Source organism: Manis javanica, chromosome 6 (assembly GCF_040802235.1).
Source record: "Manis javanica isolate MJ-LG chromosome 6, MJ_LKY, whole genome shotgun sequence".
Classification (NCBI taxonomy): Eukaryota; Metazoa; Chordata; class Mammalia; order Pholidota; family Manidae; genus Manis; species Manis javanica.
The window spans coordinates 79,382,539-79,395,092 of record NC_133161.1 but is presented as its reverse complement, the minus strand read 5'-3'; the positions used below and the strand labels follow the sequence as shown (position 1 = coordinate 79,395,092).

At 37.1% G+C, this 12,554-nt stretch overlaps 1 pseudogene; it reads right to left on the bottom strand.

Moving 5' to 3' along the window:
* Window positions 1-4,473: 4,473 nt before the first annotated feature.
* LOC108390270 (peroxiredoxin-5, mitochondrial-like) lies at window positions 4,474-9,613 on the bottom strand (annotated as a pseudogene).
* Between the last annotated feature and the right edge of the window lie 2,941 nt (window positions 9,614-12,554).

Genomic DNA, 12,554 nt, shown 5'->3' with positions numbered 1-12,554 from the left:
CCAATTCTGGGCATGAGAGGAAAAAACAATAATAAACTCAAGCATGTATTTTAATTTACTTTAGAGTTAATTTAAGAAATTCCAATCTCTTAACAAGTAATTGTATGAGAAAATATATGAAGATTTTATTTTCTTGATATTTAGCAATTTATTCTTTGGATTTTGGATCTGGAGTCTGAAGAATGCTGATGGTCTCAGGCTTTCAAACTTGTTTGAAACCAGTGTTTCCTACTAAAACACACTATGGTCAGGTTTTCCACTAGTGGCTGATTTAAGCTTCTACCTACCTCCTATTTATAATAGGGTGTCCATAATTTTATTTAAAGAAACTTAGGACCATTTCTTTTTTGTCTTCAAAATCAAAGGAAAACAGCCACCAGCTGGACATGTTATTTTAGTGGGTATGCATTTAAAATAATTTTCTGCAAGATTACTGACAAACTTCTCTCTGCCATCAGCTCTATTAGTGGGAGTCCTGTTACAGTATTTAGTTCCTGAATATGATTATCTAAATCCTATTGGGAGAAAAATGAATAAAAGAATGTAATTCCCATATACATTTCATTACAATGTTTTTGAACTCACATTAGTAGTTTGCTAGGCCCTACAAACTTCACAATTTTTTATCTTTACCCACAATAAAGTGCACTGTGAATTACTTATTTACCTGACCTAATACCAGAATTCTATGCTTTACTGGATGCTTTGTATACTAGAAAATTAGGAGTTGCCTGTATCCTTTATGAATCATTAAAAAAATTGATGCTCTCATTCAGAGCAGGTGGGAAAAGAGCAACACTTACTATTAAGAAACGTGCAGATACCACACATGATGTTGGACAAAATAGGTTCCAAAAAATAAAATCAATTACTCATGTTAAGTTATAATACTCTTCCTTCCATTCATTCCCATTATTTTATAAGACATTTAGTTATTTATGAACAGCACTGGATCCTGGGCCAGGCACTGAGCTGAGCACTGAGATTACATTTGTGAAAAGATGTACAGTTACATCTTGCCAGCTTTACTTTGATGAGGGAATTCTAAACTCGTAGCACACAATCTAAATCCAGCTAAAGACATCCTAAAACAGAGTGTTTTGTTTCTTACTAGTTTTTTCAAAGGTTTTTTTTTTTTAGAGCAGTTGTAGATTCACAGCAATTCTGAAATGGAGAAAGATTTCCCTATGTCTCCTGCTCCAAAGCATGTATAGCCTTCCGCATTACTACACTCCCCATCACAGTGGTGCATTTGTTACATATGATGAACTTACACTGATATATCATTATCACCTGAAGTCCATAGTTCACATTAGGATTCACTCTTAGGGATGTATATTCTATGGATTTGGACAAATTTAATTTTATATACCCACTGTTATGATAATATATAGTTTCACTACCCTAAAAATCCTCTGTGTTCCACCTCTTCATCCTTTCCATCCTCACTCCAACCCCTGGCAACTATTGTTCTGTTCACCTTCTCAGTAGTTTTGCCTTGCCCAGCATGTCAGAGATGTAGTAATGTAGTCTTTTCAGATTGGCTTCTTTAACTTTCTAACATGCATTTAAGCTTCTTTCATGACTTTTCAGAGCTTGATAGCTCATTTCTTTCTCACACTGGATGCTATTCCTTTTTCTAAATGTACCATGGTTTGTTCATTCATTTGCCTACTCAAAGACATATTCTTTGCTTCCACGTTTTAGCAATTATGAATAAAGTTTCTATAAGCATTTGTGCACAGGTTGTTGTGTGGACATAACTTTTCAACTCCTTCAAGTAAATACCAAGTAGTATGATTACTGGATCGTATGGTAAGAATATATTTAGTTCGGTAAGAAACCACTGAACTGTCTTCCAAAGTGGCTATACCATTTTGCATCCCACCAGCAATGAATGACAGCTCCAGTTGCTCCACATCCTCACCAGCATTTTGTGTTGTCAGTATTCTGGATCTTAGCCATTCTAATAGGTGTGTAGTCATTTCTCATTTTAGTTTTAATTTTCATTTTCCTGATGATATATGATGTGGAACACTTTTCATATACTTACATGCATTTACATATCTTCTTTGGTGAGGTGTATGTTGAGGTTTTATTCCTTTATTGTCTTTTGCAAATATTTTCCCTCAGTAGATGGTTTGTCTTTTTCCTCTCTTAACATTGTCTTTCATGAAGCAGAAGTTTTTAATTTTAATCAAGTCTAGCTTATAAATTCTTTCTTTTATGAATTATACCTTTAGTGTATCAAAGTTATCATAAATCCCAAAGTCATCTAGATAATTCTCCTATGGCTTTGTGTTTTACATTCAGGTCTGTGATTAATTTTAAATTAATTTTATGAAGGATGTAAGGCCTTGTCCAGATTCTTTATTTTGCATGTGATTGCCCATTTGTTTAGCACCATTTATTGAAAAGACTACCTTTAATCCAGTGTATTGCTTTTCCTCTTCTGTCAAAGACTGGTTGAACATATTTACAGAGTTCTATTTGGGATCTCCATTTTGTTCTATTGATCTATTTGTCTATTCTTCCACCAACTTCACACAGTCTTATTACTGTAAACTTACAGTAATCTTAAAGAAGGGTAGTATCAGTCTTGCAATTTTGTTCTTTTTCAAGATTATGTTGGCTGTTCTGGGTCTTTTGCCCCTCCATATAAAATTTAGAATCAGTTTGTTGCTATCCACAAAACAACTTTCTGAGATTGTTGTTGGGATCGCATTGTATCTATTGATGAAGTTGGGAAGAACTGACATCTTGACAATATTGAGTCTTGCCTACCCCTTTTTTCTAAGTTATTAATTTGAATTTAAGTATCTGTAGATAGGCATTCCCTTTCTTTCATTGAAAGTGTGTTCTCTGAACCAGCAGCACTGGCATTGGCTAGGAGCCTGTTAGAAATGCAGAATCTCATGCTCATATCAGGCCTATTGAATTATAATCTGAATTTCAAAAAATTCCCCAAAAGATTTGTATATAAATTTGAGAAGCACTTGACTAGTTCACAATGAGCTTAAGGTTTATCACTGGCCCGTACCGTATGGACCTGACTCCTGAGCCAAATAATATTACAGTTGGCAAAGCAAGCACAGTTGGAGAGAAAAGGTAATGGTTAGCTGCTTTCATTGTACTGAGGAGGTATGCAAACAAAAAATGCAAAGGGGAAGGCACTGTAATTTTGCAGAAGCATTGTCTAGGGAGATACTCATTCTTTGGTAAGAAAAAGAATTGGAAAAGTTTTCAAAGAGGTGGCATTTAAACTACAATCCCAAGAACAAGAAAAGTCATAAAAGCACTTCCTAGCCAAGGACAGGAAACATGACAGACCATGGTATATTGGGAGAATAGCAGTTATAATAAAGTGCACCTTAGACTGCATAGCAGGCTGAATAGGATGGAGGAACCAGAAATATAAGTATGAGAAATAGGTTAAGATCATATCAATGTATGCCAGCCTGTGTAGAAAGTTATAGAAATCATTTGTAAACAGAGTAGTGGTATCAGATTTGAACTTTGAGTCAAATACATAGAGAAGCAATGCTAACTCTGTGGGTGACTGATATTCTAACATGTATAAATCAGTATCCTGAATACTCTGATAAAATTGAAAAACTTCACTTAGAGAAGAGACACACAAAGTATAGAGCTTGGTTTAGTCTACAAGGTGCATTAGTCTACAGCTTTAGCTACCCAATACAATATCCTCACTGCCAATCAATAAGCATGAGTGAGGACCCAGGACTATCTGCATCCAATTTCAATATTTTAGCATAACTGATTATCCTTCTACACATCTCCTTCCTTTGGCGAAGTTCTCATCTATTTAGATACAGTAGTCTCTAAAACAGTACTTCACTTGGCTTGACTTCACATGTGCAACTCCCAAAATCGGAATGAGTACTTTGCATTGAGCTGTGTGTGTAAAATCTCCCACTAAAAACGAAGTGTGATATGACAGAAGGATAATATATTGATCTGATTAGATAGTATTCCCTAGATGTAGAATCTTTTAACGAATTAGCAAGGTAGTAATTTAAGAAGGTTTTGAGGTTTGTGACACTTGGGGAATAAATGTATTACTAAAATCCAAATTTTTGGCATCTACTGGATGCCAAAAACTGAGTTAGTTTTTTTCACAAAAATAATTTTTATTAACCTTAAACCTTTGTTGTAAAGAAGGTTTGTCAAATCCATTTTCATGTTTTTCAGCAAAATGAGAGTTAAAGCTATTTTGTTACTGCTCAATAATAAAGCCAACAGGTGAATATATTTCTGAAATATTATGACAAGGATGTATAGCTATTCGCCAGTCCTGTTTCTCCTTCCCACCTGGAAATAATGTAGGACCGCAATTTTTTTTTTTAGACTTCACCGCATATGAATGGTCTCTACTACAGAATGCCATGGAAATGATGCATATAACATATTTAGGCAGTTCATAACTTCTGAGTGATCTCCATTCATTATTTCTCACCCACTAGCTGATTTTTGATGCTCAACTTGACCTAAGAGAGCATGAGTTGAAGGTGATCTTCCTTCCACAACCTGGGACCCTGTAGGACTTTCATGGAAATACACCCCCTTTACACTCTCCCCCTGCCGATCAGCAACACCCAATTGGACTTTATCCCAACAAAGTAATCAAACACCCTCTGTTATATAATGCCACTGAGATTTCAAGAGTTATTTCTAATAGAAACTATCATCACTCTGCCTTGTTGAACCACTTATAAGAAGCCCTGAACCGTGGAAGTGTGGTTGGGGAGATTGACGTTGTCAGGGAGCAGTTTATAAGCAGCATCTTGGGTCTAATCCTGGAACAAAATTTGAAAGAATCCAGGGAACATCAATGATGAAGGCAGTGGAATCTTGAAGGATCTTAAATTGTTTGTTTTTCTTTTACCCAATGCTCATCTAAGGCAGGATTATGGGGATTTCCATAACTTTTTGTTTCATTATACCAATGAGATTATGTTCTGGTGAGAAGAAAGCTCTAAATTATCGCATATTTGTGAAGCCCTCCTACTGGTAATACAAGTTTCCCTTACTTCTTCGTTATTTTGCAAAACCTGCAAAATTGTTACAAAAATTTTTAGATGATGTGTATATGACTCAGTATTCCAGGATGTCTCTAGAGAATTGATTTAGCACTTTGAGTTACCTTTCAGATTTGAGACTCTAGTTTCATAATCATATGGCTTGAATGTTTCAAACAAAGCAAGAGCAATAAAGCCAATCATGTCCAGTCCACAAGACCTAAATGAGAAGATTGAAGCTTCCTAGAAATGCAGGAGGAAATAGTATTTGATAATAAAGCAAGCTCTCCCTTTCTGTTCTCTCTCAGAGTCCTATTTTTTCCCTTTATCTTGTTTACTAAATATGCAATTATTTTAGCTGTTTCTTTTCAAATTTGTCTCTTTCACTAGAATACACATTAGAAGAGGTTTTGTCTTCTTTGTTTTTCATAGTTGTATCCTGGGCCTACCATAGCACCAAGAGTACAGTAGACAATAATTATTTTCAAAGGTGTGAGTTTAGTGCTTTAAAAACAAAATTTACTTTATTAATATTTACCACTAGAGGGCGTTTTCCTTCCACCTTAAAATCCTAGAACTTCTTTTTTTTTTTAAACTGGAAGTACTAAATACACTTTATTAACTTGTGAAGATAAAATATTTCAGATCAATCATCTCAAATTATTAAGAGTGCATGTTCTTTATGGCAATATTACCTTAAAATACCTATTTTAAGCATTCATATTCTATAGTTAAACTAGCTAGAATAAACCATTCAACTTTCCAATGTAGATCAATACCTCATTGTATCAATACACACATATACATACATATGTAGGACTATGTAAACAATTTCAATGATATAAAATAGACATAATGGTCAAAAACCATGCATCTTATAGATTTTAGTTATCTAAAGGTATATTATATACTTTATAAGATTCAATAAGATATTAATACTTCTGATTATGTTAAAAATAAAGTATTTTTTGACAGAAAAGGACAAAACAAGAGAAGTGGTTACAGTGAGGCTGTTTCTCACCTTGAGTTGCTGTTCAGACTTCCCTGGAAGCAGACTCTGAGATGAAGTAGCATGCAAGGTGTTCATTAGGAAATGACCTTGGGATTAACACCTACGGAAGGAGGGTGAGGAAATAGGATAGGGCAAAGACTGAATTCAAGCTACTAAGGTTGACAGAAGTCAATCCTAGAGGTTGCTCTGGAGCTAAGACAGTCACTTAGAGTAGACCAAAGTTAGACCAAAATGACTGGTCAGTCATTGCATGTGGGCTACCAGGGAACTGGAGAAGTTGGGAGAGTCAGTAGGTGCAGCTGAGAAATCCCTACAGAGATTGGAAACTGAGGTACAGGACATCAAATCCTAATTTGAAGGAAGATCTTAAAAGTGCTTGGCTGTGTCTATCACAGCTTAGTTTTATGGGGAATTTATGTGAACTGGGAATTAAGTGGGGACTCTGGAATTGGTAAGCATAGTTAGGAAAAAGTACATTTTGTAAAACAAGTAGAATTGTTTCAATGTACTGATTATTTTCAATTAACATATGGATGTTTAAAGCATATTGTTAAAATAACAGGTCAGAAATTGAGAGGAAAGTGTAATTATCTTGCATAAGTGAGTGGTGTTTCAAGAGGAACAAAGCAGTTATTGAAGTAATTTAACATTAATAAAGCTATTATGCTTTGCTATATTTTGATATATATATATGTTTGTTCTAATTCTAAATGTTGATATTAATATCCTTGAGTAGAGAACATTGTGTTTTAACTATCAAGAGTTTCCAGATTATTTAATAGCTAATTTACCCAAAGGCATATACAAAAAAAATATAAATGAGTAATTGTGGGGGGGGGAAACCTCTCTTAACTGTAAAATGAGAACTTTCTGTTAATGTTCTTTGTAAAAGGCATCCCTTTGTCCTTTATCCTCTTTTTCCCACTTCTTAGAGCATATTTTTTCTTAATTCTGTGACTGAGAGTAGAATAAAGTCCCTAGGAGGAAACAATATTATCAACAATTCTGTGATTTAGTTTCAAATAAATGAAAATTCTGTGTTTAATCACTTTCCTAAAAAGTTCAAGGAAAGTCTTCTGTAGGTTTTCAGTCTAATTTACCAGAAGATGGCATCCTTACTCCTCAGCAGCAAACCTGGAGGATTTGAAATGCCTCAGTATCAGTCATATCTCCCCTTGAAAGCAGTCTAATAAAGAAGGCGCCTTCAGCCTATTTATCGGAACGGATCGAGAATCTTTGTGTGCAGGTGCAACTAATCCTTTCAAGATGTAATGAAGCTCAATAAATCCTCCTCTTGCAATAGCTTTACTGGTCTTTGAGGCCGATTTTGCTTTTTGTGAGAAGGAAAAGTGCGGAACAGCTTTAGCACAATGCTGTATGTTTAAGCAATAAGGAGACTGCCCCATTGTCTCATGTCAAGCTGCCTGGGATGCAATTTCCTTTTTCCTGTTCTCAAAATTAGCTGATGAGAGCAAGTTCCCCAGGTGAGCATAAGTTTTCCAGTTTTTTTTTTTTCACTGTAATGTAGGTGACCAAAGAACCATGCCTTCACTAGCTGTTTTTCTCAACTTTATGTGCTGGGAAATTCACTTGGGCACAAAATATTACCCTTCTATATTTCTATTACTGATTCTTAGTAGTAGAAGAAAGTACTTACCTGTTGAAGCTATGAATCAGAAATTTTCAGAATTATAAACATTAGGATCATGAGCATGCAAGGTATTTACATATATCATTTTTATGTAATAAGTTATTATTTATGTAAAACAAGATAATACACCCTTGGACTGAATATCCAGTATCCATAATTTCAAGCTACCATGTTTTGTCATTTCTTAGGAAATCTCAAATTCTCAGGTGTAGTTAGTTATAAACACTGTTGCTATTTGTCTTTCTGTGAGAAACAGTCCACTTAATAAATGAACAGGTCTTTAAATTATTCTTAGCTTGAGAAAATTGCAATAGTATCCACTGATAAGCTGTAGGTCCATGTCCTTTCCTTTCAGTTTAGAAAATCAGTAACTGCTAATGAGAGTGGATGAAAAGCAAATGCAGAATAGGCCTGCTACTCACAACAATTATTTACTGTTCATATCTTCTTCTTTTAATATTCTTCAGCTTTCCTATAGCCATTTCACTGAAACATGCTACAAGTGATTGGACTGAAAATTAGATTTAGAAAGGGCATGTTATACCTATCCCAAGTTATCCCTCTCTATGACTATATGCTAGTTGTTTGCTGAAGGGCTAACTAAACAATACATTCTCTACAAAGCAACCAGAGGGATCTTTTAAAATCCTCAATCAGATTGAGTCCATTTCCTGCTTAAGATTTTCCAACAGTATCAAATTGCACTTAAAATTAACATCTATACAAATCCTTGTGTCACATGCATTTTGAGTGGCTCCTGACATCCCTTGCCCAATCTCTGGTCTTCACATGGTCTTCTCTGTGTGTCTCTGCATCATCTCCTCTTTTCATAAGGACAGTAGTCATTTGACTTAGAACCCACCCCAATACAGTATGAACTCTGCAAAAAAACTATTTCCAAATAAGGTCAGATTCTAAGGTTTGGGTTGATATGGATTTTGCAAGGATGCTGTTAGACGTACTATACTCACAGTTTCACATTTTTCTTCTTTTTTCTTTTCCACACCAGGAGTGTTTATTGCAGAAATTTGGCAAACTTATCCAACTGGGTGGTTCCAATTTAGGTTGGGCTGAGGCCCTCTGCCCAGGTTTGGGCAGGTGAAAGGGATGGAAGGGATACCTCTGGGCTAAGGGCCTCAGAGCTGCTGGGGGTCAGGCTGTAGGTGAGTCCTATGTCATCCAGTTCCACGTTCAGAGACTTCATCACACCATCCTCTATCACCACACATTTAAAAAAATTCCTCTTGAATCTTCTTGTCTATGATTCTATCCTCTGTCCGTTGAACTCTAGCTGCGCTGGCCTGATTTTGGTTCCTGAAATGGAGCAACTCCATACACCATGGAGACTCTCTCGAGTCATGGATTCTCAAAGAAAGACACCAACCAACTATCTAGTAACAAATCTGTCTCCTTCCCAAAGGCCGCAGTGGAGTCGGCGGCCAGGAGCCGATCCTTGCCTCCTGTGCTGTGGGCTCGTCCCCACTCATCAATCACAAAGACAACGTTAACACTCGGACATGTCACCACCTGGACCCCCTCGGCCATTAGAACTCCAGCCTGCTACACAAACCCTGGCAGGTGGGTCTCACAGCAGCCAGAGGTAAAGGTCCCAGGGACTTCAAACAGCACGCTGTTCTTGCCCTTGAACAGCTCTGCCAGATTTACCTTGTTCTCAGGCTCCCTTTCAAACACCACCACAGGCAGGAAAGCATCTTCCACCTTCATTAGCAACACAGCTGAGACGGAGTTTCTGAGACCACAGGGTCCTGCCCTACTCTCCGCCTGGTTCCAGGAACCCTCCCGCTCACACCACCGCTCTGGCACCAGGCGGGACCTGGGAGCACAGCCGTGCGGACCACAACCCAGAGGGAGGAAGCAGTCCTGCCAAGTGCAGGCCGGGCTTGAGGTCATCACCTCAGCGACCTGGCCCGTGGTTGGCGGCGGCTGGAGGCGGGGCAGCCACTTGATATTCTTTGTGATTTTTGCGTTGATTCCTTCACTGTCTTCTTCCCACCCAACATTACAATGTCAGGTACCCGAGACAAGAAATGCTGTCTCTATGTTTATGTGCTACACAGATACACATAGAAATTCAGTAAATGCTTTTTAATAAATGAGTGAAGTGGTGCTTTCAGTCATCATAGCTGAAGTCCTTCATGTTCTGATTCCATGCTAAATAAAAATCTCCCTCTGCATTCATTCTCAGTTATATTTCTCATTGTAAATCAACAAATTTTCCGTCTTCTTTCCACATTTTATTTTGTAGTATAAACTTTGCATCCATAAGTATATTGGCTCCTGAAATCTGGCAGATCACGTTTCAGAGCATGTAAGGACCAGATATTTCTTGCTGAATACAAAAGGTTTAATTCTACTTTACGTGGCCTTTGTTTGGCTAATCTTGAGGATATCCCTTGGAGATACTCTGACTCAACACAGCCTCTCTTTATTCAAACATCTCTCACCCCCAATAACAGTCATTGGAAACAGGAAAACTAACAGAGGACAAAGATAATGTCATAAATCCTGAAAGGATCTTTGAATATCAAAATAGGCATTATAGATGCAATCTCTTATTTAATTATTTGTATAGGCGTTTTAAATTCCTGTTGTTGATATCCTATCACAGATTGTATCCTTGGCTGCACATAAATATCACGTGAGGAGCTTTTAAAAATCCTGATTCCCCGGTAGCAACCTGGACCAAATACATCATAATATCCGACCCTCAGAGTTTGAGGTCTCAACACTTTTTAAAAGGATTCCAGTGCAGCAGTGGGTGACAGTCACTGCTCTATCTGCCCTGTTTTCTCTGAAGGGTTAAGTGCTCCTGAGCGTTGTCCCTCTTTCATGGGGCTGGTTCTCCGGAGGTGTCTCGGTGTCTACCAAAGAGTTCTTGTCTGTCATCCAGCTTGCCTTCAGGCGTTTGGCTCTTTCAGCTTATGAAGCTACCTTAGGGTAGAGCACTCAAACTACACTTGGCCCTTTTACTACTCACAGTTTTCAGCAATTCTGGTAAGGGAGCAAAATTAGCCTTAGAGAGAGGTATTTCTGCTCTTTTATTCTGTGTGTTTTTCTCTAACACTGCCAGATGCTTATGGCATTGTCTTCTGTCTGCACCCCGGAAGGCTACCTTGAAACAAACACTCTAGTCCTGGTGGAGCGGGGTGTGTCGTGCAGGATGGTGGAGGCACAAGAAATGTGCTCGTGCTGGCAGATAGACTAGTCCCTTTGTGGTACCCCATGTAATCCTGCTACAGTTGTTCCATCTCCCTGCCACTTCCAGCATCCACCACGGAAGTTCTGTGGCTTTATTTCTGTCAAGTTTTAAAAGTCATATTCTTTCAAAACTTCGTTGAGCTAACATTCTTCTACCTGATCACAGTTTGTCTCCTTTCAGTCTCTCAGAAGTAATTCACTTTGGATCTTCTAAAACTTCCCATTCCTGAGCATGGCTATACATGTATGCAATTTAAAAAATATTACACACTTTCAGTTCTAGGGTATAATGTGAGGGAAGAAGACTACAGTGTGAGCTCGGTATGCCTTTTGTCTAATGCCATGATGTAATATCAAGTTACACACATTTAACACTGCACAATACACACACACACACACACACACACACACACACACACACACACACACACACTTTTCTTCATACTCAGAGATGGCACTACTGATTTTAATATACTTAAGAAAATTTGACACGTTTCTGGTAGTACCTTAGCTACAAATCAATCAATGGAACATCTAGTGAGTATGTACTATTCTGTGTCTAGAACTAAGCTAGAAGCTGCAGATATAAAGATAAATTGGACATGCTTTTTTTTTCCTCTCCAAAAAGCTCAGTCAGGTAAAAATATGGAATATATCTCTGTGCATATATGTGAGTAAAGAGTGCTAGAATAGAAGCATATTCTGGGAGTTTTCTTGAAGACAAGAAGAAGATAAACTAAATACTATGGCCTATACCTTTGAAGGACTAGTTCATTATCTGTCATTGCTTTTTTGGTTTGTGTTCATTGTCAATTCCTGTGTTCCTCACCTGAGGTCAAAGCCCCTCTTATTGGGAGGACAGTGAGGCTTTGGTTAAGACTTCAGAGTTGCAGCCACTTGACTTCCTATGGTCATGGTTCTCTGAACACGCAAGGCCCTCCTGTTGGTTTTCCATTTTGTACAAAATTGAACAGTGACTTTGCCTGTTTGTCTTGTGAGCCATGTAGAATCTTTGCTTAAAATACATCACTCTATCTTAGCTCAGTGTCAGACTGACCTGCATGTAGTCAGGGTTTAGCTGGAAAGCAATCTATGTGGCAAGTGCATTTCCTAAGTTAATTGTATTGTTTTCTGCATGGGGTCACTATATTTGATTTTAAAAATCATCCTGTTACTGCAATTCTTCATAACCAGCTGGCTCAGAATAGCTTGAGTAAAGAATCCCAGCTAAATAGAGCTAAAATGTGTTTTCCTAAGCCATATCTTATCTGAGAATCTTGTTTGTATTTTCTCATATGGGGCATAGATTTCTTGTGCTTTTTTTTTTTTGAGAATAAAAATATATTTTAAAAGATTGTTATGATTTAATTATATGAAAACATTAAGTTGCATTTTCCTTTTTTTACCTTTTAGATAATTTGGGGTGTCATTGGTATTGTTCAGAAAAATGGAAATTATTTTACATGACATCATATTTCTATGACATTTCATATCTTTCTAAATATTGTATTTGATAATTCATGGTACTTCTGAAATTTTCTGATATTTTTCCATAAATACTTCATTATTCCTGTTTTCCATTTATTTCATTTTTGTCTTTAATGTACTAAGAATGTGATCCAGGTAATAAAAA